Raw genomic sequence first — 25,720 nt, 5'->3', positions numbered from 1 at the left:
TGTTCCCCAGGCAGGTCTACTCACCATATGTCTTTACATTTGTTCTGTATCACAAAATTGACTTCTTGTTGCTTGGTTAAATACAACATTTTTAAGAAGCTAACATATGGCAGTACCACGCCACTTTTCAGAACTGGGATGCTATGGCGAGTAATGGGGAATTCTGTTTAAAAATTGGTGTTAAGAGCTATCCTCAAAAAATCTCTGCTAAATGGGGGAAAGGAGAAGGGTTTTTTTTACCAAAAGTACCTCTTCTTAAAATATTGATAAATTACTTAACATACTATGAGTTAGTTGTATGAGAAAATGCTTATGGCAGTTGTTGAGTATTGCACCGAGGATTTGATTCTGTGCATCCAAATGCAGGAAATTTCTTTACACATAGACAGATGTTCAAGATGCAAATACGTTAGAGATGAACCTGTCAGGTCTAAAAAAAAAAAAAAAATCTTCTTTGCTTGCTGTTTTCTCCATCTTTCAAGTAACATTCATTTCATTATTATTTTTATGTTCCAGGGCAAGGAGTAAATAATGTAACGGCAACCAGCTGTCTCACTGGCACCAATCTCCCTGCCCCCTGAGGCTTTGGTACAGTCAGTAGGTGATCCATGCTGTGAGAGCCAGCAGAAGAGAGATCATAGGCAGGAGAGAGAATCAGGAGGGAAAAAAAAGCCTCTCTGGTTCAGATTTGGCACACTTTGGGCCAAATGCTCGCCCTCAGGGTACGGAAGGCGGCTCTGCAGACCCGTGATGCTTCCCAAGGGCAATCCATGGGTAGGGCAATGGCAATATCAGGGTCTGCATCCGCGCAGCTGCAGAAGGATGAGGGTATTTTACAGAAGCTTTCTGGGTGTTGCCGTTTCCCACTGGACCAGGTCGCACTGAACCGCGTCCAGGGGTAATGTGGTAGGAAATATCAACAAAGCTGCTTGCTCCCGTGGCATAACACTCCCTACATCCTAATGCTTGAGATAACTAGTGTCATCTTCAGAGCCCTCCACCCACTGCCTCAACCTCCCTACATCTGAGCTGAGGAAGTCTCAGCCGCAGGATTCCCCGTCTGCACCGATCACGCCAGACCTTGGGTTCGCAGCGCCCGATCTTGTTTCACAGGCGCTCCCAAAGCTCCGCTGGCACGCCAGCATCGCCGCTGAATCACCGACGTGCCTTAGTCAGCCTGCTTAAAATGGCACAGCTCTGAATTGTCTGGTCGCCTCCTCCAAACTGCATCTGACCTTCTGCCAATCCTGCTCGTGCGTTTCTAGCTACCGGCCTCATCTCTGAATTTGCAACCCCCTGCTCCTTGAGACATCTATGCTCCAAAGTCCATACGACCGTCTGCGGCCCCTTCCTCTGATGAGGTACCAGGGCTTTCCTCCATTTGCACTATCAGACCATAAACCCTTCAGGGCAAGGGCTTATTACGTGTTAGGCGCTGACCTCTTCCTGTACCGCATCATGTACATTTACAGCACTATCAATTATTTAAAATAGCTCTGCCTTCAGTTCAACCACATGCTGAGTTAAGCTCCATAGCCTTTGGGTAGTTTGCAGCAATTTTATTTTTCTTCCTCAACGTTTCACAAATTGCTTGCCGCTCTGTAGCACTTGTTACTATTTGCTAAGGGAGACGATATGGTGTATTATCACTCGAGAGAAGTGTTTTTGTGGAGATAGTGTTAGCTTTCTTCCCAAAAATTCAGCTACGCCTGCATAGGAATGGAAGCCCAGACCCTACCCCCAGAGAGGCCTTGACTTCATTAGCACTTTCATTTAGCTCAGACAAGTAATTATTAATATCAACATCCAATTCTAGCACATCTAGCTCGGTGTGCCACAAGGTGACAAGATGTAATAAACATAAAACAATATAGACTTAGAAGAAGGGAAAATGTTCCTTTCAGTTAGCAAGGGACAGACAAGACAGCAGCAGAAACAAATGGTGATGCACAGAAGTAGTTTCATATTTTTTAACTTAATCTTCTTCCCATATACTAAGTTAATGTTTTAATGCTTTTTCCCTTGAAGTGTTGGGGACAATTTTAATTATTTACTTGGGTTAATGAAGAAATTAAGCTCTGCCTCCTGAAATATAAATATCAGGATGTTAGATGACAAAAATGCTGGTTTTATTTAGCTCAGGAACACCTGGAGACAAATGCGATGCCTCTCCTCCCCAGGGTCTGCCAGGGGCCAGGGCACCTTCCCATCTTGTGTGTGCTCAGGGCTAAACCAGGAACAGGGTCAGGGCACCCAAGGACATGGCAAAAGCCAGAGGGGATGAGAGAGACCTTTCCTGCACTGTGCATGCATGTGTGTGTGTGTATACGTGTGTGGTGACGTCCAGGAAGAGGAATCCGGGAGCAAGACTTTTACCAGGGGGCTATGTCATCAAATAACTCATGTTATAGCTATGAAAAGTCCAAAAACATTATTGTTCCTATTTTTCTCTCTTCACTCAGGCCTGGACCTCTAAATAATTATTTATTTTTTTTTTAGCCACTGTGCCAAGAGCATTAGACCCTAAAACTATTGAGACTCATCATGGAAGATATAATTCCCACTCCCTCTTTTCAGGTAAGCCCACAAATCAAGATGTAGGGCCACTTGCTTGGGCTGCTCAGACAGCACACTTGGTTAGTATAATACACGGCAATCCACCTTTTAATGGGAAAGCTCGGGGGAGAAGAAACTATCATTTGAACCACTTCCCATGGCCTGTAAGTCTGTCCCCAGCCTCCACCAGTCCCACGGCCATCGCAGGACTGGGTCTATTGGGTAGCTGGCCTTGGAGACAGCCCAAGGTCTGCAAAGACCTTCCTTACAGGAATGCTTGTGCTGAGCACGGTCAGCTACAGCTCAGTCACTCCCAGACCCGCTAAACTCAAGGACAGCAAGAAGGGACAAAATCCTAACGCGTAGTTCCTAAATTTTGCTTAGGTGTCAAAACCTGTGTGTTTGGCAGATTCCCACCAGGAATTCCAGAGAAGAGTTTCTCTCCTTCTCGGAGCCTTTCTCGAGGACGTAGCAAAGCGGAGGTGGCTCGGGGCAGGGCTCTCTGGGGCGCTGGTGGCCGACGCCGGCTGTGACGCTGCCTGGCTGCATCCTCGAGGGAGCACGGGGGAAAGAGGAAGAGCCTGAGAAATGAAAGGGCTCGGCCAGCTCCTCGAATGCTGCTCCTCGAGTCTTCTTCTCTGTTTCTTTAGGCCCTTGGCCAGCAGAACCCCTTCATGCCATATGCGACGGGGTGTCACCATTAGGCGTGTTTTCAAATATCTGTCCGAGAAAAAATCCTTGTTGCTGCGATCGAAGCCCATTTATTTTTGCTTAACGGACATGCTTTACACTTACATTCTTAAAAGGATTTATTTTTTCTCCTGTATCTCCAATATCTCAAAATTATTTTTAAATTTTCATCCTCTCCTCCAGTGTACTAACAGTCCATCCTCAGAGGATGTTGTCTCCAAATTTACTAAGCCGTTTCATCATCTGAGTTGCTAATGAACACATTGAATAGTACCAGACCCAGAGAGGCCCCTGTCCAACCCTACTGCATGCCTCTGTACGGGCTGTTGGGGAACTATCGATTACCGCTTTCCAGACATGGTTAGGCAATAAACTTGGCTAATCGTGCCTTGTATCACATTCAGGGTCCCCAGTAACTTCACCGTCGGTCCGGGGAGGTGACTCAAGTAAAGACTCATTGCCAACCTTCACGGTCACCCCCCCTTTCCTCACAAACTCCTCACACTTTTGCGGCTTTCCACATTTCCTCCCATCCATCACATCCCTGCCGGAGTCGTCACGACAACAGGAGGGTAGTTATTGCCAGTGTCACTCTCAGGAGCAGCTACCAGATGGTGAAGCCGCACACAGAAGACCCTGCGGCACCGGGTGGGGGAACTCAGGCAAGTTCTCAGTCCTACGTTTTGTCTAGGGATGAACCTGGAAGTCCTGGAGGAGAAATGAAGAATGGAGTAAGCTTTTACACTTTCACCCCAGGAATCTGACTCTGGGCCCCTATGGTGAAACGCCCAAAAGAAGAACTTAAGCAAAACCAGACCAGAGACTGCAAATGCTGAATGAGGAGGAAATAATTCTGAAATTTTTGCTTGTCCACAAAGCATATTAAAAAGCCACAGAAGCACAGCAGAAATAAGGCCTCTAAAGGCAACAGTATAAAACTGTACCCTTTGTCTGACCCATGGCTCAGAGTTTAGGCAGCCTGGGGCTAGAAGTGCATGGCGTTCTTGTCCAAGTTTTAACTAATCATCATGGTGCATTTGCCATTTTTCCTATGGCTGACCAAAAAGATCCAGTTAAAACTGCCCACATCTTTTTTAAATTGTTTTAAATTCTTTATTCAGTGAAGCCAAGGTTTTACTCATAGTCCCTTAGCTCAAAAAAGGGAAGCAATAGAGGAAGAGCGAAGAAGTATAAGCTTATGATTTATGTAGATGGCTGGTCCTCTATGTATTCCCCAAATCTCTTTTACTTGCCTATTATGCATAGACTGGCTTCTTACTGGCCTCCTGAAAGACATACGTTTCAATGAGGAATTTGAGCAAAGGGAACAGTGGCCTTAGTGACTCCTTAAGGCAATAGCTGCAATAATCTTCTCAGATGAGGAAAATATACATACATATAACTTGATTAATATTCTACAGGATAATGTATTACTTTCAGAATGACTTCTTACGTGAATAGCTGAGCATCCTCTAACATTCAAAGTGGTTTTGTGTTAAAAGCAGCGTGCAAGGCAAATAGCACGACCTTGCAGAGCACACGCCACTTACAGGGCGTACTGCTGTGAAATACATGCAGTATCAACAGTCACATGAGCAAACCTGTCCCATATGTGTAAAGTTGTATGCCTAAGGCATTTGCTGGGTTTAGCCCCATAGCTGCAGCCGCTGTGGAAGTTGTTTCATAGCCTGTCTTTCCAACAGAATTAATAAGCTTTTCCAGGAATAAAATACTACAAACACTGTGTCTTTGCTATCAAATTTGGGGTAACAAAATAATGCTTCTCTGAGGCATAATGTGAGGATAACCGTGCGCTGGGAGTGCTTTCCTCAAGCACAAAGTCACTCTTTCTCCTGATTAGGGGCCTGTTCAGAAATGCCTGGTTTTCAGTGACTCCAAGAACCAGACAGTTGCATCCCTCATACCGGAACATACTCTTCAGGCGTGTTTCTATGATGTGCCACATTCCTTTTCAAGCAAAATGATTTTACGATGGGTAAGCACATCCAGGCTAGTGCTAATCTAGTTAGCAAGCATAAGAAAAGGTGGTGGCATGGGCAAGCGACTACTAGGTGTGCCCAGGCTGCTTGTACTCCAGTTGCCAGCCTGTGCTGTCACATCTTTATTGCTGCTGTTACCAGCATGAAGTATATTAAAATTAACACAGGTAGCTCGTAGGTATGCCAAATCTGCCTTGAGTAAATATTTATAGTCTGTGTAGACATATCCAGTTCAAAAGCCAAAAAAGTGGAACAAATGTCTATAAAGACGCACTTTTCCTACTCTTTTTTCTTTTTTGCATATTAGCAAAATAGGCTTCCTTTGTGGAAGTTCTTATTATAGTCTTACTTAGAATAGACTGGCAAGTGACGGGCTGAGTCATATTGGGTTTGATCTCCCTTATATGGCAGCAAACCAGGAGTCACTCTGCTGAAGTTCACTGGAATAAAACTAGGCTAAGTGGGATCAGAATCGGGCTCACAAACTTGTGCAAGGGTGTTATAGGTGCTGCTGGTGATTGATACATGTATTTTGGAGTTAACCCTCACCGAACTCATCACCATCACAGTGACAACAACAGTTCTCGGAATTGAACAGGAGTCCAAATCCACACGGAAGAGAATACGGCAAAACAGTCCACAGCCTGGGAAACAGGTTTTGCTTTAGCATATGATGTATGAGAGTCTCTCAAACACACACTTGATACTTGCATCTCATAATGGTAATGGGACTAAATGCATAAGTAAGAGTTACAAGATAATCCCTGACGTAATTTTACTCATGCCTTACACTCATTTTTTTCCAACCCTCTAGGCTGTCCTATAACTAAGTATTAAAAACTACCAGGGGATTCCTTGCCATTTAGCTCTAAAAGCTGGTTCATGAATCTTGTGATCTGACTAGCTTAAAAGGCCAGTTGTTCCCTGACATGTAAGCAACATTATAACAACATTAAACAGCAAATCATCTCATCTTCAGACAACTCCTGAGCATTTATTGTTGCTTAATTGCTATCAGTTTTGTTGGCGAAGACTGTACCAACTACTTTCCAGGGTGTATTCATTTCCAACCATTTTTATTGCGGTCCCTGCTGTTCTTCTTCATTATTTTTATCCTCTATGGGCCATGCACCACTTTGCTGAATCCAATGTCTTTTCTTAAAAGCCAGTTTTCCTTGCTAAGTTGTTAATTTTTTTTCTGCTGGCTTTGATGTCTTTCTTCAGTTACCCAGTGCATCCTCAGAACTCCAATTCATTTCAGGCTTTTATTTCTGTTGATGCCTGCTCTTTAATTTACTACTACATATGCCAGCAATTTACAAGTGTGTGATTTCTTTAGTTTGAATTTTTCATGCAATAATAAGTAAGACATGAAGTCAATGTAGTGCTATCAACCCAAGGTGCAAAAAAAGAAAAAAAGGGACAGTACCAAACACCACCTTCAGTTGCTTTATGATTCTAAGCCTTCGTGGCATTTTTGGTCTTCTAATCTAAAGGTAAGGACAAAGATACGCAAATTACAAACAATATTAAAAATAATGCTGAAGTAAAGTCCAGTGTATTTGAAAGCATAATTGACTTTAGCAATGAAGCTAATATACTCACTTTTTTTCAAAAATTTCAAGCCAAAATGCCCAAGGCTATCTGAAGCTCACTTTCAAGAATTGTTTGAAGGTGAACTGCTCTGTCGGGGTAAAAACCCCAGCCCAACCATGGAGTGCTTGCACAGAGCCAGTATTGCACCCTGCATGGGGGTTACAGAATGGGGAGAAAGCATAGGGGAGAAGCAAGAGAAAAGAGGATGAGGAAGGAAGAAGGCTTGCAGAATTATCCTGTGGCTTCTTAGATGCCCCCCAGAATATACTCTACATCCCACCGTTCCCCCTTTAGTTAACTACAGGGCACAAAAGCATAATTTCTCTGTGCTTTGTAGTTCACCTTTAAGACCTTGCTCTCCTGAAGTTAAACTCCTTGTTAAGCTCTGACATACAGAATCATTCTGCTCGGATCACAAGGAACAGGCTTATATTTTATGTTGATGTAAACTATAAAGGCAGCGTTTTTCTGTATGTGGTTAAAAAAAAGAATGGAGAATTTAGCATGCCTAAATTCACAACGAGAAAACCTGAACATACTTCTAAAGGAAAAAAAATGTCGGACACCATTCTCCTTGTCATGTTCATAAACCCATCATTTCTGTGTGATTCCTTTTAAGTTCAAAGCACTGGGTTTTTTAGTAAATGAGACAAGAGGGAAATGGTGAAAAGAGTTTCCCTGAGGAAAACTATTCCCCAGCTCTTAAAAAGTTTGAACATATCGAAACCTTAGGGAGATGAAAACATTTTCCATTACATTTGTGCTTTTCTTCTTGTTTTTTTTTTTTTATTATTTTTACAGAATGGCGAGAAAGAAAGGAAGAGATCATTCAGATCCATAAATGAGCTCTTGCTTTGGCTGATACCAATCTCTTCCTTCTCACAATGTTTTGAAAAGCTTCCCACTATTTTCAGTGGTGTGGCTGTCTTCACATCGGGGCCTCATTCAGCTGTTTCAGGGCTTTGTAGGTGTTTTGTGCCTGGTGTGTTGATTACAGAAGAAAATTCAGCACAAAAAAGAGCTAACGAGTAGTTTCAGTTATGTCTCAGATTTTTTTTTAATATATTTCCATCTGAAATACCCTGGAAATCTGTATACATAGCAATAGGCTCACAAATAGGAGGCGGGAAGGCACCTCAGGAAGCCCTCTAGTCCATCGCGTTACCCGCGGTAGGATGGACCATACCTATGCCACTTCTCACAGATCCTTTTCCAGCTTCCTCTTAAAGATCTCTAGAACTTAGAGATCTGCTTCCTAGGACAGATACTCTAGTTCTTCACCATTTTACCATTAAAAATCTTCACTAATACCCAAACTGCATGTTGCACTTGCATTATCCCCCCTTAGCACATTTTTTCTGGTCTTAACCCACGTGAACACAGAGGTCAGACAATTTCCTGTCCTCTGCCTGGCAGGCCTCGATGTGTCTGAAAAAACACGTTTGAAGGCTGACATCATGTCACTCCTCGCTCTTCATTTCTCCGCAGAAAATAACTTCAGTTCCTCCTGCCTTTCCTCAGTCTGTGCCCTCACGATTATTTCTTGAGCTCTGATCATTCCTGTTGCTTTTCTCATGAAACTCTGCCATTAGTTTCCACACACACACCCCTCCTGAAGTGGGATATCCAAAAATGGGTTCTGTATGGATGAGAAAAAGATCTCACCCTTGTCAGACCCTGCCTCTCCAACTCAGTGTGGAATATCAATATGGAAAAGCTTCATCGGCCATAGTAGAAATGACCAGTATTTAAGGGTCTGTTAAGCTCAGCTTTCAGGAAATTGCAATTTGGCCTCATTGTGTCATTTGCAAGCATTAATAGGCATTAAGGCTACTACTCCATACACTAGGGTAGGTGAACACACGCCCAGAGGGAAGGAAACTTCTAGATGCTGTTGGATCCAGACATGGAGCTGCCCTAACCGCCATGCAAGGGCTCCACTACTAGTGTCCTGCTACTAAAGGTCATTTGCCTTCCTCACACACGAAAAAAAGAGATGCAGAAAATCTGAGATGAGAGGGAGAAAGTGCTGACCTACTGTAACTCGATCAGCGTTGGTACAAAATGATGCTTGGATAGCAGGATCATATCTTCATTCTTTCCTTCTCTTACAAAACTCAATCCGGTTGACACTCAATTAGTATAAAGTTTGCTGGAGACTAACTTTCAGAGTCAATCTCCTGAGAGACTGGTCAGTAGCTTTAATAACAAGGAACCTTGTGCTGTGCAGCTGCCCAGGGCTTATCTCGTGTAGTATTTAGGATTCCATTCAAGAGCAGTTCCCCTTTGTCTGCTGCCTTCATAAATAATGGATACATCTTGCATTAGAGATTAGCAAAGATTGTTAAGCTTCCTTTTTTGCATGTGTAAGATTTGGTAGCTTTTGAAATATTGATATAGTTGTGCAATTTGGTGCACCTATGATGTTTTTAAGCAAGAATTAAAGAAAAAAAAAACAGAGAAGAGGAAAATTATGGTAGATCTAAAAAGCAGATCTCTGACACTCAAAAACATCAGAAAATGTGATCCTTCCATTTTTAAATCTATGGAAAAATAGTTGCATTACTAACTTTTGTAATATTCTTTTAAGAAGACTCTACAGAGATTGCTGTAGGTTTCAAAGCAATTACGGTAGGAGGTCATGAAAAGCCTTCAGGAAATGCTGCCAAGGTACTGCACCATCTAAAGGAAGAACACAGTGCTGGAAACTTTTCAAAGAGTAGACAAAGGAAGACAAATTTTCAAAGTCCTCTTTACTCATTTCACTGATTTTATTTTTACTGTAATACTTTACAATTACATCTCTTATCTTTCATATTTAACCTTGGTATTCCTTTTTGGAAAAAACCACAGGTAATTCACTGCATGTTTTGGTGGGAACCAGCTTTATCAAGACTGGTGACTTCTGTTTTTTCTTTTGCATGCATGCTACAGAGTTTAACTGTCTAAGCAGTGACATTGTACTTGTTATTGTGGTTCTTTGTATGCAGTGAAGTCCTATTTCCAGCTCTCTGGCCCATCCCTTCCGCATATCCCACAGACAGGACTCTTAAGTGCAGCTTATTACAGGGACGAGTTAACCGGTAATTTCATTGTGCTCCGTGGCTAGGATCCTGAAATGCAGGCTGCCTAGCCAAAAAAGGGTGGACAAAAACTGAAAGACTGCATTAAATAACCATAAAAGTTACAGGGTCTGATAATACATACAGTTATGGCAAAATCGTTGCTTTCATGCTGTGGCCAACTTGCCATTATCCAGAGCTATGGGAGAGGAGGAGAGGAATAGAGGCCTGAAATAACCTAGCTAATGGAAAATTGCAGGCAATATGGTACTGAACAACTTGGTGCCAAGGCATTTGAATGGTTTGCTGTGAAGTCAGCCAGGATGGCTGGTGCCACATTAGTGCTAATATGCCCTGCCGGAGCACGCCGATTCCTTCAGGACCACACAATTGTGGCCTTTTGTCCACGCTCCACGTTGCAGGGATGCTCAGAGCTGGCTGAGGAGCACAGCGCAGTTGTATTCACGGCTCTGCAGGAGTTAGCTCAGGTCCAGCTGGACTTAGTACCTCAAGCTTAGTGCCAGACTTGCTAAACTGAGGCTGGCTTCGTGCAAAGCCACCTTGAGCCACGGGGTGCTTGGACACCCAAGTTGCCTCTGTGCAGAGCAAGATTCAGTCTGGCAGGATTAAATAGTTCAGCATACAAAACGTACAAAATCCGTACAAAATGTACAAAATTGGCTGAGCTTTCTCAGAGACTAACTTACTCTCGATATGGTATGGCTGTCTATGCAACATTCTCTAAACTACCAAGTCTGGCCAGATCAAAACTGCCTCTGTAATCATCATAGAATTTAGCCTGAAACCACAGATCACTGAGAATGGACTGCTTTAAAGACAGGGCATCTAGACACACGAGAGATAAGAGATTTACTCAAAGTCTCGTAGCATGTCAGTAAGAAGTCCACAGCTGCTCACTATCTCAAGTGTTTCCCAAACTTTAGGTCTTCGTCCAGGCTACTCTGTGAAAACAAGGCTGGAGTCTCTGTCCTTACTGCAGGGAATGGCAGGGTGAGGAACTCCTAACTTGTCAAATGGAAACTGTAAAACTGATCGTTCAGCAGACAGAGAGCAGAAATAACAGGACTCAGTTAACGGGGACTGAAATATTCAGCTTTCATGACTACACAGGGATACCACAAAAACGATGAAGAAAACAAGGCTATTTGGAAGTTGGAAAGCCGGGGACAGGTACTCTATACCCAAATAGATTAGCTAAGGCATGACTGACTAGAATTACATGTGCCTTTCTAAATTACCCATTTAGCAGCACTAGGGATGTGAAGAGGGCAAGAGAGACCGACCACATTGTTTTCTTTTGACTCTGAGGCAGACTGTTTGGACTGGAAGAGGATCAGAACTTGCAACAAGCTCTTCACTCTTCTAAGATTGATCAGGTTACACACAATGCATCCAAAAGTGGCTTAGCCTCTCCTCACATCATAAATATGCTATGGAAGGAAAGTGAGAAAATACATAGAGAAATGACAATATTTGGAACTTTCCTCTCTTTCAATTTTCTTCTTGGTGACCTCTATTCACATTCCTCCATGAGCTATCATTTGATTCCTCTCTTCCTCCAACTCTTCCTATTAAGAAATGTGAAATGACCCACAGAAATCTTTCAAAACATAGAAACAGGGACACCAAGTCAGGGAACATCAGTACAGCCCAGTCTCCCATCTCTAACGGTGGGCAGCAGTAAATGCCTAGAAAAGAACTTAGCAACAGAGCAAGTGCATGATAGTGTTCCCAGAATATCTATCGAGCACACAGCAATTTGTGGTTCAGAGGATTCCTGAACCAGACATGGTGATTTTGCATGTAATAGCCCCCAATGGATTCATCTTTCATTAAGTTGTCTAGTCACTCTGGAACCCATGCTAATTTTACTCATCTACAGCATTTTGTGGTGAAGGGGGTCACATCTTCAGCATTCTGTTGTTGCTTAAGGTTCTTGGGTTTGATATTTGAAGGAGATATTTCAGGAAATATTTCAAGAACTGACAAACTAGGGTTGATGAATGGAGGATGTGATTCTCCTTCAGAAGATCAGACAAATGTATCTCTACCTTTAAACAAACAAAAAAACCCACAGCTGAGCACAACGGTAGCATATGTTTGTACACAGTGAAAGTACTTGAGTCTGGTTTCAGGTGCAAGCCTTTTGTCATGCACAGTTGAATCCATCAGAAAAGTTCTCAAGAAGTAATCTAAACTTGGCTGCATAGTGGAACTGTGCAGATATATTGCTTTTTGATAAGCATGGAACTGAATTTATGCTGCAGTGTGGCTAGACAGACTCACTCCCATGGAGTTTCATAAGCAGCATCTTCTGTTTTCCACCATTCCTTCTTGCCAAAGAAGACAGTTCCCTGTGCAATTCCTCATAACGGTCAAAGGAATTCACAACAGAAGCGTGAATTCTATTGCATACTGAGAAAAAACAGATCCTTTGTGCCTTAAGGTAATGGAGCATATCTAAAATAATACAGCACAAGCATTAAGCTCAGCAAGAAAAATTCTGTTCTGTTACCACTAGCTTATTGACAGAAAATGAAGCTGAAAAATTTGGCCAAGCATACTTCTGTAGTTTCTTCACGCCTGGTTGTTGTGTTCAAACAAAGGCCTTCTCTTTTCCACACAATATAAATGCTCCTTGTTCAAACCTAGAGTTCATAACTTAAGAATTTGTTCCTAGAGAAATTGTTTTATTGTTGTTACTAGTGCTACCGAGAAGAAGACAAAAAAAAAAAGTTTTACCAAAGCATTTAGGATTCTCTATTATATTAATACAGACAGAAAGAGGGGAAACCCTAAAGCAGTGAGATGACTTTGGACAGCCTGGCCAGCAATAGCCACTGCAGCCTGCTGGCATGCCCAGTTTGACCTGACATCAGCTGGGAATTGCCACAGAGCGAGGTGCTGAGATTTGGAGAGAAAGCCCTGGCAGAGAGGTGGAAGTCCAAGGTACCCACAAGGATACGTCACCTGATTTTGTGTAGGTGGATGAGGTTACGTCGGGCCGAAGGTGGACAGGGAGAAGGGAAGACCAGGGAGAATTTGCCCTCAGGATCTGTACAGAAAGCTGGAAGAGGGAAAGGAAGACCTTCGATAAAAATGCTGGAAGAGGAGCTGGGAGGAGCAGAAAGAGAAATTAGTATGATGGGAGACATTCAGTATGATATGACCCAGCACGGGACTAACTAGGAACAGAAAGTGGTTGGAGGGAAATCCAAAATCATTTATAAACTCCAAAATGCCTTCTCTGAAGATGTGGGTCAAGAAATATAATAATAAATGAAAGGGTCAAAGACTCATACTTTCGACTCTAGTATGTGCAAGTATCTTTCCCTACACAAAAGTCTGTCTTTCCAGTGTATTGCTCTTTGCTGCAGTGGTGAATAAATTCTGCTTCTGGAGTTCAGGGGGGGTGAGATCTGCTTTCTGCTTCCCTCTGAGGACACCAAGGGCCCAGAAGCCGTGGGACGGTGAACAGCAGTGGTGTAAGCAGGAGAGGGGACGGAGTGGCTCCGTAGATTACTATGGTCCAGCAAGCAGGATTTTGCGGAGGAAGAGTGGGCAACTAGACCACAGGGCTGTCGTTCAGCTGACTGACTGCTTCTCAGCAAGGCAACGCCAGGTGGGAGCTGCAAGCAGCCACAGGGCCACAACCGTCCAGAGGGAGAACCAGAACATCCCCGTCCCTGTTGAAGTCCACACGGAAAGGAGGAGAGAAAATGCTTTCAACTGCCGCAGCCCCAAGCATCTCACCTGGGCTCTTGCACCCTCAGTTCGAGCGGATAAAGATTTTGCCCTGAGGAACAGACGCAGGTTGTTCTTCAGCCACTACTGTGTCATGCTGTGCTGTTTGCTGTAAACTTACATTCAAAACAGAGCTGGACTTTTGAACTGGAGGCCCCTGGGGAGGCAGAGCTATGTACCATTACTAAATTTAGAAGCTTCTGAAGTGGAAAAATGGTAAAATGTTTTGCAAATAGCAAACTTTTCAGGAGGCAGTGCACAAGAGTGGTTCCACGCAGCCCGGCTGCTACGAACAGATGATTGGGAAACGGGCAACCATTAATCTGCTTCTGGAAAGACATATAGATTCCTGAACTGTTCACAGATGACTTCAGATACATCCAGAATGAAAGGCCTGATTTTTCTTCCTGGCTCCAGTCACACAGAGCGTTTCACACTGGCATTTCTGCCTAGGAATCGCTGTTCCCTGAGGAAGCATTTGAACCCTCTGCAGAAACAGATGAGTCTATGTAAAAGCTGCCGCATTTCCTTGCAGGAAGGGTGTTTTTGCCCTGTATTTGGCACCTTTTTTTTTTTTTGAGAAGCTTCATAGGTATCATCAAAATTGATTACTATGTCAGATAATCACGGTATTTATGGCCTTTATCACCTTCAGCTCAGTTCAGAGTATTTAATTATACTTCAGGTATAACTTACTTTTCTGTACAATCTTCAAAGACATTGTTCTGACGGCAACATACAGCCACCTCCTCAAATAAGTTATTATTTCTTAATATCAAGATACATAGTGTTAAGTAGGATACCTTACTACTTTGTGTCTTGCTGTGGCTTGTTTACAAAGATCTGTAAGAAATCTGGCTTCAGATTTCTCGACTTTTCTGCGAAAGCCCATCCACTGCATTGCATCGCAACATCTGCTTCATGTAAGCTCCTTGAAGTTCAGTGGGACTCAGCATAACGAGTAGCAGCTAGGGGTTATCTTGGCTGGTGGGGGCAAGTGAACGTTCATCTGCAGAACCCTGCTGACAAGCACTGCGGTCACTACAAGTGATCTGTGTATTTCCATGGATATTCAAAACAGTAAGTCCAAGTGGCTCTTGGGATCTACAAACTGGAATAGATAAAGAGGAACAGAAAAAGCCCAGAGCTATGCTTCCTCCTTTAGTTTTTATTCATTAACAATAGAGACGCAGTGAAATAAAATGTGTGTACTTAGACCAGAATGCTTTACAATTTAGATAACCGAATTATTTAATAACGAGGTAAAATCCTATAAAAATTAGCATTTTGCCTCTCTGTTGTGGAAGATACAATGCAGACCAGTGGTTCAGGGTAAAACTAGGATAATACAGTTGCATGAATTATGACACAATATAATTTAAGAGAAAATGTAATTCTGTTGCAACACCATCTCTTGATTTAAGTTGCACAGCAGGACAAGGGTTTCCTAAGACAAATTGGATAACCACCATAGAGGTTTTTTTCTTTTTTTAGTTGCCTAGTTACAGAGTTTGCAAGCATATGTTACAAGGTTAGCCCATTTGTGAGGTATCCTAAATATGTTAGGCCTGAAACTATAGCCTTGGCAGTGCACCAGAGACCCAAAGGTTTCTTACAGGAGACTCTGATATGCATCAGTTTCCAACAAAACCTACAGATTAAGATGATTTTTGGCATACAAAAAGGTCTAGGCTAGACCCAGACCGACAATGACCCAGTGTTTCTCCATGGGTTAGTCATGAGGCTTCTTTGTCATTCAATCCTCTTGATATCTGTAATATGCAAAACAAAGGTATATTTCCTTCATTTCTATAAAGAATTTTAAGATCTACAAATAAAAGAGTTGTATAACAGAGCTAAGTACTATTATCCTAAGTAACACTACTGCTGTGTCTTAAATCGATGTATCTATAATCTATGATTCATAGATTTGCTCTCTTTTTAGTAGTGGTTTATACCATTTTTGTGGGGTTTTAATTATTTTCAATATTTTCTGATGTCATGCTCTAGAATTTGCAAGGATTCACTTTCCTCAGGACTCTGGCCTAGAACATGAATTGCCATGGTATCTGCTCCTCTCCTGTATGGTCGCAAAGGTCACCTTGAAACTGTGACGGCATCATCAACCGGTGCAGTAATGTCTTCCTGAGGCTGCAAACAGTCTGAATTTAGCACAATAAACCACCTGTTCATATTCCAGGGGACCATGCATACGCTGTGATTCTGTGGCTAGGGTATAAAATTTGTCTAAGAAAAAACAGGCAGTGCCTTTTTACACAAAATATTTCACCTTCTCCAACCCCTTCTCTCCAACATGTTTCCTCTTTTTCTGCCCTACCATGACCGCTGTGAATCTGCCCTTTTTTCAACCCTCTAGGAGCAAATTAATTGGATTAAGCGGTCACTCCTTCAACCACCACGAAAGGAAGTAGGGTGTTAGAGATCCCATCTGCAGCTCTTCAGGCAGAAAGCCGTGCGTGCAGGAGGCAGAACCGGGCAGCCCAAGGACCAGCTGGGAAGCTGGGACCAGCCGAGTCCCAGCACGGAGCTGCTGAAGCCACCTAAAAGCGACCTCTTCCCTTTGAACAAAGGGAAGGGAAAGAAGGTGCTGAATAAACACCAGCCAAGCCAAGACCCAAGGAGCAGAGCCTAGCCAAATGAGAGGTGTAATGTAATAAACTCTTCCTCTGATATAACCTTTGTTGAGAAAAATCACCAGTTAGTTTCACTGCCAACTTTAGCAACAGTCAGCTGTCAATTAGCCATCACTGATTATCCATTCCGCTCTTGGTAACTCCTAAGGCAGCTCTGCACAAGCCCAGGTCGGGTCTAGAAACAGTATGGGCCCTTCACAGGGGACTGTGCGTGCCTGGTAGGCATGATGCTAGCTCACTGTTTTTTCTTATTGTATGTCTTTATAGTCTAATTTAGATATGTTTCGTGTTGCTCTTCTTTTTTCTTCAAGCCAAGTGTTCACCTCTGTCTTCCCTACCTGCATTTTGCTAGATAATTAGCAGCTATGTGAAGCATACTTACGGGATGAAGGTGGGCACGGAGAGCTGGGAGCAAAGATTAAGGCCCCATTCTTTCACCTTAGAAACAGCATTTTGTTTCAGAAGAGCCCATGAGTGTTGCCATGGCACTTGGGGATTGTTCTTGTGCGTTGGGTTCCACTGTGTGGAGCTTCTTTTAATTTTCTGACATTTTCAGTGATCGGGCTAAACTATAAATTCTCAGATCCCTGAACTTTGCTCTTATTTTGTGGTTTGAGCTCATTTTATTGACTGATAATGATTTTATAATAAGAGAATTGTTTCACTCATTAGCAGTGCAGTGACTGCTGGAGGTCTGTGCCCAGCATAGATTACTTAATCCAAGCTGGCCAGATACTTAAATTTTAGCTGTTTCAAATGAAGACTGTTTTCACTGAGTTGGTTTCTGTTAATTTTCACTGCCCTCTGACAGCTGCTGCATCAGAGTTTCCTTTCTGTAATTAGTTATTGCAAATTCGTACATATGAAGAGTTTTTAAATACGGAAGGTAGCAGACACAGGTGCTGTTTGCACTGCCAAAGCGATCAGCCCGGCGGGAAAATGAGTGTAGCCGGGAGAATACGGGAGACCTTACAGAAGCGAACTCCTGCCGTATGAAATGTCATCGGACGTAGCGAAAGGCCTCCGAGCCGCGCAGCCGTCACCCCCCCGCCGCCCACCACAACCGCCCAGCGCTCCTCGGGAACGGCTCCCTCGCGCTCTCCCGGACCCCTCTGTCACGCAGCTAATTCTGCGGCCGTGCGTTTACAGCCCAGATATACCACGGGTTGCAGCGAGTGGCTGACACGAAACGCTAGTGGCAAAGGGTAAGGCCGTGAAGCAGTGAGGCTGCCGGGTCAGGCCGGCCGTCGGAGCTCTCTCTACCGAGACATCTCCAACGGACGAGTCACCACCCGCCAGCACAGCAAACGGACGGGCAGCCTTTCCGCTGGCAGCCACGGCTTAACCAGGGATCACCATTTCTTTCAACCACCCGCTTGCGCCTCCACGAGACTCCCTCGGCGGGGTCAGCCAAACTCTGCGTGGCCGCTCTGTGACCGCCACATCAAATGACCGATGTGGACCCACGAGAGTTCTCCCGGATTTCCCAAGGCAATCCACTGCACACCCCCCTCCAACAACAGCTTCACCAGCACCGGTCACAGGACAGTGCAGGGGAGCGAGAAGGCAAGGAGACAAAAAGAGCTGCAATTCAATTAAAGCCATCGCTGACAGCAAAGGAAACATCTGCGGACCCACCGCGTCCACACCGACTGCAGAACGACTGAGCCTCCCCTCGTACTTGTCTCTCTCTGCTGACTCCTGACAGAGCCTAGGAGACCTCCTCAGGCTGAACACCTAACTTTGAGATGGTTAAAGTCAAATTAAAAAACCCCACCCAAAACATCTCTGGCTCTTCGGTATGAAAGCACCACATCCTGGTAGCTTGTTTGCTAACCAGGCTATCAAACGCTTCATTTCTGATCATGCATCTCTCCTGTTGGCCCCTCACTACCAACTCTTTTTTTCTCCCCATCCTTTCAAATTGTATCTCGACCTTTTCGTTTGCTCTTGCTTCTCTTCTACCTCTTTTCCCCTTTCTTTCATGTTTTTTATCTTCTCTTTTTTTTTTCTCCTCTGGTTTCAGCTTTACGTTTCCGTACTTTGTTTTCAGTGAGCCGCTGCCTCGTGGGTTGTCACAGTAACACCTCGTACGTAATTAGCTCCTGTGCTCTTCGTCGTACTGTTGGGTAGAGATCTAATTGGCCTCTCAGTTTCCCTGCTACGACTCCGTGGCCAGGCCAAAGACAGCCTTGGTCGTCCCTTCCTCTTCGTGCTCGCCATTGTCCTCCTGAACCTTTCTTCACCCTCACCATCCACGTGCGGTTGGTGAGGAAGGCTGGGAAGCAGCTGATGTAGCCCCAGAACCAGCTGGCTTCCTGCTTTGGTAGCTAATCAAAAATCTGCATTCCTCAAATTTGGAGCCAGCAAGTCCGAAGCCGAGCTTCAGCGGTCGTGTGAGCATGTGGTTTCGGGCTGGCGTCACTGACTTTGGGGGGTTGCATGCACCAGAACCGCCCTTGGGCCCCTGGCACCAAAACCTCCGAAAGATGGAAACAGAAATAATTCTGAGAATTGAAGCAAGGGGTGGCCGGGAAGGAGGGGGGAGGAGGAACAGACATGCTCCTCGGTGTTTGCCAAGAGACAGCTTGCTGTTCAATCTGGTTTATAACCATTAGCTTATAAAGAGGTACTTCTCAGCTCTGCTGTGCAGTAACACCGGAGAGTCAATGCTCTCCAAGTTGTGAAGGGCCTCTGCACAGCCTGTTGTAACCAAACAGTGCATTCGATACGTTTCCTGCAGGTATTGCCAGCCATAAAAAATATCCCAGATTGTTTAGCTCCATTAAAGAAAGCAATTACACTGTCTTCATTCAGCCGGACTGGCAGGCCAGCACCACTGTAAAGGAAATTCATCTCCAGGATCCGCAAATGACAGAGCTGGCTCCCCTGTACAATAAAGCTTACTGCAGCAGCATTAGCTGCAGCACCTTTTGTTACATTCTGCTTACACTGTACAATATTGGGTAACTTGATATTTGTCCAAGTGACATTTAAATTTAAGTCCAGAAGAAAGCTGATCGTCATCTTTTGTGAAAACATTACGTGAGAATTTTAGACCCCTGTGTCACTTGATGTAAATCAGCTCTGTATATAAAAAGCTACGAAACTACCCTCAGACCCTGTAAGGGCGATAATTTTCACATAATTTTGGTATGATTATTGTTCAGCCATTTATGTGTGACTATGATAAACATACTCCCTTGGAATTAGTCCATTTAAAAACACATTTCCATGATCAGCTTGCCCTTCTTAGCCCTTCTTGACCCCCACTTGGTAATTTCTTCTAAGTCATTTTAATCATGTTTTATCATTACAAGGCTTCTTAATAGGACAGTCTAGCCTTCCTTTCTCACTGCATGAAACGCTGCTGCTGGAGCTTGATTTGCATGACCTAAATGATTTTTGCAATCACTGCTCTCCAGTTGTTTGTCCTGGAGGGACAGTGAAGGATTATACTGTTTTAAAAGCATTTCTATTTAGCAAATACCTCATTTGCAATAAGACATCAGCATTTACCACATTCATAATGCAGCTTGTCCTGCTAATAAATTTCATCTCTGCTTCAATTTCCTTGCTTCACAGAAGACCAGAGACAAAGATTGCATAACTGAGATTCAAGAGCAGGTAATAATTCCTTACCCATTAGCCCTCCAACTGCAAAGCTGTAAGCTCGTTCAAAACAGTTAATCAGCAGCTTGCACCATCCATCCTATCACAAGGACCCCACATGAGGACCTCCACAGTGCCCTGCATAAAACGGGAGGAAGACCACTCTGCTTGAAGTTCTGTCCCTCGTGCTACTGTTCCTTTCTGCCTCAGTTTCCCTTCATTTAAAAACAAAAGATTAAAAAAACTAGAGGCTTTTAGCACCACAAATGCTTTGAAACTGAGGATGATGTTTCTTCTATTTGAGGGATTGATCCAATCAATAGGAATCTCATGATGGAATTAAATCACTCCTAGTTCAAGCCCATTTTGGGGAATGGGGAACGGAAAACCGGTGAGGTGAGGTGAAGGGATGGTGTTCAAGCCTTTTCCAGCTGCTCTCCCACATGGGCTGTTCTCAGTACCAACAGCTAACGGAGGTAATGCTCGCTAGGCCAGGAGCTCTTAAGCTCATTTCCTTTGCTGCCACTACACAGATGCACTGAGGAAGAGCTCGGTGAGAGGAGGAAGGGTCTGAAGTTTCCCCATCACACTGTAGCTACGCAATACAAGAAGCACGATTTTCTTCATAACAGTAAGCTGAATGAAAGTTTGAGGTGATTAATGACCATGGCAGAAAAAGAACCAGTAGTGAAAGCATTTATAAGTCACCGTACACCTTCCAGTGCGGCAAAGGGTTCTTAAACGAACTACTTCATGCAGCAGTTGCTGTTAAAGGGAGGCATTCATCTTGCATTATTGATTTTGTTTATTCATACGGGTCTTCACAATAACCACCAATGTCATGTCAAAAGCAGCAATAACCGATTTCCACATCTTCTTGAAATAGCCTATATCTTTGTTAAAGCAGGATATGTCTCTGCCATGTTTCTGTAATGCCTAGGACATTGATATTGGACCTATTAGACCTCATCATAGTAGAAGGAGTAATTATTTTATAATCCTTGTAAGAACAATATAACTCAATAAAATATTTCCTTTGCTCAGCTTCCATATCGAGATGACGCAACAGCATCCAGCTCCATAGTTCTTTCATAAAACAGGTCTCTTTCTGGCAAAGGGAAAGAACTTCTTTGGGGAAACATTTTTTTTTTCCATCTGTTTTTTGAATCCGAAACAGCATCTCCCTCAAGACCATCAGCAACCCAGAATATTGCTGCTCGGAGCAGAGCGCGCTTTCCTCCGCACTGCAGGCCTGCCTTTGTAGGGGATAAAAAATCAGCTGAGCCAGCGGACACTTGTTGAATTCTGAGCATTCTCCATCACCCACCACAAGTGGTGAGGGCAGCTCGGCTGCTGGCTGCAGCAGGAGCGACACAGAAGGCGTATTAACAGAGTAGACCATAAGGCATCTTATCAGGTTACACAAACACTCACACACAAGTACACACACGCACACACAGAGAAATAATAACGGCCCAAGAGAGATAAAAGCAATTTATAAGGTTTCCACCTTGCAGAGCCACAGCAAGTGAGCAGATAGACAGCTCCCTAAAAGGTGGCAAATGGCCATAACTGGAAGTCTCACTATTAGCAAGCTGTTTCTCTTCTAAATTTGGATTAAAGGGGGAATCACAAAATCTGTTGTTGAAAAGAGCAGAATCCCCTGTAGAGCCAGTAACACCCTCAGAGCAGGTGAGGTTCGCAGTGAATTGATACAGCTCATGCAACAACAGGCAATGTGAGGTGTCATTTACAAAAAAACTAATATTTGGCAGTTAACTTCGGGTCTGTTGGCTGAAGCAGAAAAAGCAATCAATACATGTTGGCAATATTTACCCACTTACGGTACTGCCAAATGTGAATTTGCAGGAGTGTATTGGCTGTTTTGAACTGGTCTTTGACTTTGTCTCTTCACAGACGAATGTGGACTGAAACTAGAATAATCTACATTACAGAGAAAGAGATATGGCAGGAATGCACAGGGTCACCCCTATTATTTGTTCTTGCCGTAAGAGTCACTGCTGAAAAAATTAGGTCAGATACAATTTCCAAAGGGATTAAGTGAGGTAAATCAGATTGATAACAGAATATGAGCCTGAAAAAACTCACTGTGTCAGACTTGATCACCCTTCTACCTGGAATAAAACCTAGATTTTTTAAAAATTGGAAGAGAAATTTTGGATTTTAAAAGAATGAGCCCACATCTGGTACATTGTCTGTTTCCAGCTGTCTCAGTCTCCCTTCCTCTCTCCCTTCAGGCAGTGGCTTTTAGATGCACCCCCTCAGAAATACAGACTGAGACACCAATAGTTATATGATGTGCTGCAAGTAAGGAAGAACACCTACAAGATAGAAATGCACCCTATGGCAATAAAAAGTAGGACAAACATGACTTCTCCTTATTTAATTTGATTCATGATCGCTATTACAATCCAAGTGCTATGAAAATTTCACTGAAAAACAATAATAATTTCAAATATCAGGTCCTAATTAAGAGCAGGAGAAATGTCCCAGTAAGTCAAACTAACGATCCATCTCATCCAGTACTCTGTCTTCAGTGTGGGCAGTGGAAGATGTTCATGGAGAGCATGTGAGTCTAGACACTTTCTGCGGTCCATTCTTCTTCATCTCCCAACAAGCAGAATTGCCATTTGAGGGATGTTAGATGGTGCATTGCTGCCTAGTGCTGTTAGCACGTTTACTGACTTTTTATCTGCAAATTTGCCTCATTTCTTTTTGTCTTGCTGATACCATCTGCCTCCCCAACCTCCCCATATCTCTAGTGGAACACAACAAAGCCTTTCTACTCTCCATCCACGTCTTCGCAGGGAAGGCCCAGCTGACTCCGAGAGACAGACCTTGGGCCATGAACGCCAACATGTGGGTCCCTTCCTGGAACAACGTCTTCCTTCTCATTCTGCAGAGGCCAAGAAAGAGTTTGAAACTGAAGAGCTCGTTTCTGTGGGAGAGCAAAGGCAGGAGAGGAAAGGTAGCCATTTGCAAGTTGCCAACAGAAACAGGGCTCTCCTATGGTCATACAGAATTCTAAAAAAAATTAAGCAACAAGCCTGAGACATGGAATAAATCAAAGGAAAAACTAACTGTTGTTCTAGGGCTTTTGCTAGCATTTCTAATTGTGGAAAGAAATGAGAAAACTGTCAAGTGGAATCTCTTTGATACGGCTGCATTAAAGGATAATTTCCATTCCCCGGATGCATGATCTAACTCCTAATGAAAGGTGTGTCCTGAAGGACAGAATTTGGCCTTATGTGAATCTAATGAACCCAACATCTTTAGCAGGCTTCTCAAATACTCCTTTGTTCTGCAAAGTGCTTTACTGTACTGTTTACATGAAAGAAGCTGCACAAAAAAAATTAGTCAGATTAAATGCTCTAGGGCCAGATTTCATCTGACCTTCCCGTGATACCCTAGTAAAAAAATTAAAGGAAGGTCTTGTACAGCAAGTATTTCTTTTTACTGCATGAAGCAGCAGGTCTGCTCCCTCACTGGGGGACTCCGGTCAAACTTCCCTTTGCACTGCAGGAGATAATGAAAAGCTGAGGCCATCTGCATATTTGCCCCGCGTAGCAAAGCTAGGGAAGAATTAGTGCCCAAGGTGTAGCCTTACCTTTCAATAATAACTAGCTTATAAAAGGATTGTGGCTTTCCTTAAAACTGCATCTGCAGGGTGGAGCTGCTTGCGGACTGTGGGGTTGAAAGGCCTACAGGGACTGTTGATATAACTGTACAAAGTTGGGAAAAAATTCAAAATAAAATGAAGCTTTTAATGAATCACAAAGCTATACTGTCCCAAGCAGGTGATGAATTCTGAATAATTAAGAGCTTCGTTTCTCTTACAATGCAGATGTATTTATTTTTTTAATTTCCTGCAGTTGTACTGATAACACCTTATACTCCATCTACTTCTTAATGACAAGTCTGCTTACATCCCTGGAGGACTAAGTTCAAGACAAACAGAAGAACAGGCACCAGGCCTAGGAGGACCTATAGTTGACACATAGCACTCTGGAAGAACTGCTGCTAGGTATGAGCTCTGTTCAAGAGCAGTGCAAAACAGATTGGGAGAATGACAGTAAGAAAGACTTTGGAGATGCTGTATGATCCGTGGGGAATGAAAAGTATTTTGGAGGCAATTTTTAATTTATTGGCAGAACTCTTTAAATGTGCATGGTAGAGAAGGAGGTGTGTTTTCTTCAGCTCAGTTAATAAATTAAGGTTCTGATTTATGTGAACATTCATTACAAAGGACTGTTAACCTGTAGATATGGCCCAACTCTACTTATTGGCAAACCTGACGAGGACTGAAGTTAGTAGATCTCTGTGTCCCCCACTCCTCACGATCACTGACCGCCAGCTTTAAAGCAGCTTTAAAACTGCTGACTACATCTCAGCAGCAGAGCAGCACAACCATAAGGCCAGGCAGAAGGAAATGCTGTTGCACAGCACACCGTGTAGCTGCTGGCTCTGACCCGGTTGGGCTACCCCAACTGGCTCGTGCCCTTGTGCCCGGCTTTGGGGACCCAGCCCGGGAAACTCCCCGCTGTGCCTTGCGCCTTCCCGGGCAACCTGATGGACCTCCATGGCTTCGTGGCCCTCACAGCAATGTCTCTGGACACGCAGCCCGCAGGTTGCCCTGGTCCTCCCTGGAGAGGGGATGATCTCTAGCAGGACAGCGGGGGCGAGGGTCTCACCAGCCTCACCTCGCAGTGAGCACAACTTGTCTGCAAGCGAGGGATGGACGTGCGGCACTAAATCCTGGGACCGCTTCAGGCACCTGGTCTGGTGCCTCCTCACTTGGCCACTGAGACTTACTGACATCTAAACATCCAAAAGAGACTACAGTGCCAGGTGGGGGTTAGTAGATTGCCTCCAAATTTTGGCTGTGCCCCTCCCCATAACTCTGTATCTTACCCGGTGTTTCTACTGAAAACTGTAACAGAAACGCAGGCACCTATCTCAACTCTCCCACGTATTAGAAGCCACCACTATTTGTTCACAAACGCTTTCCTCTGCCTTTCGGTTGAGAAACCCACATGAGAAGCCACATATGCTATCCAGTTTAAACACGAAGGGTCACAGATTTTTTTTCTGCAAACTACTTTGAAAAATCTTTCTGAAATAAATGCAGTATAACGCAATGAGGTAGATGACACTAAGCTGTTTCCTTCAAGGTGGATACGCGGTATGAAAGGAAACATGAGTACAAGAACCAGAAAAGAACAGAAAAGAAATAGTGAAAAACTAATACGCAAAAAATATTCAGGAACTGGAAAGAAGGAAATGTGTACGAAGAGGTAGACTGGGAATCTTGCAGGACTCAAACAGCAACAGTAATGTGACGAAGTGCTACAAATAAGAGATGGAACCAAGGAATTTAAAGGGAAAAGATATAGTCCAAGAAGCAAGAGAGAGAAACTGATTTCTTTGTCTTTTCCTATGACTTGAATTCATGCTGATAAAACTGCAACTACTTAGTACACAGCATTAGTGGCAAACCTTACTCTGAGTTTTCAAGTATTTTCAGACATGTAGTCAGGTTTCAGCTGAACAACAGTTGAACAACTTCCAACACATGCACGGACAACAGGTCCATAAATGAGTATCAAAAGCACCAGGTACCCTCCAACACCCCCGATGCAACAGTTCTGGATGCTGGCGGTACAGAGAGCGTCAGGGCTCACTTGCTCTTCTACATGTACAACATCTCCCATCTGTGCCAAAGGCAGGATACAGGACCAGACAGAACGTTGGTCTGATCTTGTAG

The 25,720-nt window shown here is 43.7% G+C and overlaps 1 protein-coding gene and 2 long non-coding RNA genes across 11 annotated transcripts in view; 1 reads left to right on the top strand and 2 right to left on the bottom strand.

Annotated features, from left to right (window-relative positions):
• MDM1 (Mdm1 nuclear protein) overlaps positions 1–7,581 on the bottom strand; it is a 74,648-nt gene extending 67,067 nt beyond the window's left edge. For 4 of the 8 annotated variants that reach the window (XM_041120489.1, XM_041120491.1, XM_041120496.1 and 1 more), the window contains exon 1: positions 6,686–7,581. The gene's annotated coding sequence lies outside the window, so the exon portion shown is untranslated. Of the gene's footprint in view, positions 1–6,675 lie in introns of all 8 variants that reach the window. The other 4 variants (XM_041120480.1, XM_041120495.1, XM_041120479.1 and 1 more) reach the window with 2 other exon arrangements.
• The window catches only part of LOC115336098, a 25,911-nt gene continuing 1,246 nt past the window's right edge, over positions 1,056–25,720 (top strand). The window contains exons 1-4 of the long non-coding RNA XR_005931482.1: positions 1,056–1,361; positions 2,500–2,577; positions 10,849–14,749; positions 16,047–16,335. This is a non-coding gene — a long non-coding RNA (uncharacterized LOC115336098). The remainder of the gene's footprint in view (positions 1,362–2,499; positions 2,578–10,848; positions 14,750–16,046; positions 16,336–25,720) is intronic.
• LOC121232642 overlaps positions 17,932–25,720 on the bottom strand; it is a 20,458-nt gene continuing 12,669 nt past the window's right edge. The window contains exons 3-4 of one of the 2 annotated variants that reach the window (XR_005931480.1): positions 23,564–23,678; positions 17,932–22,894 (exon numbers count right to left, since the gene is read on the bottom strand). This is a non-coding gene — a long non-coding RNA (uncharacterized LOC121232642). The remainder of the gene's footprint in view (positions 22,895–23,563; positions 23,679–25,720) is intronic. The other variant, XR_005931481.1, reaches the window with a different exon arrangement.

This window comes from Aquila chrysaetos, chromosome 26, assembly GCF_900496995.4.
Source record: "Aquila chrysaetos chrysaetos chromosome 26, bAquChr1.4, whole genome shotgun sequence".
NCBI classification, from domain to species: Eukaryota; Metazoa; Chordata; class Aves; order Accipitriformes; family Accipitridae; genus Aquila; species Aquila chrysaetos.
The sequence above is the reverse complement of the archived record's forward strand: the minus strand, read 5'-3'. Positions and strand labels throughout refer to the sequence as shown.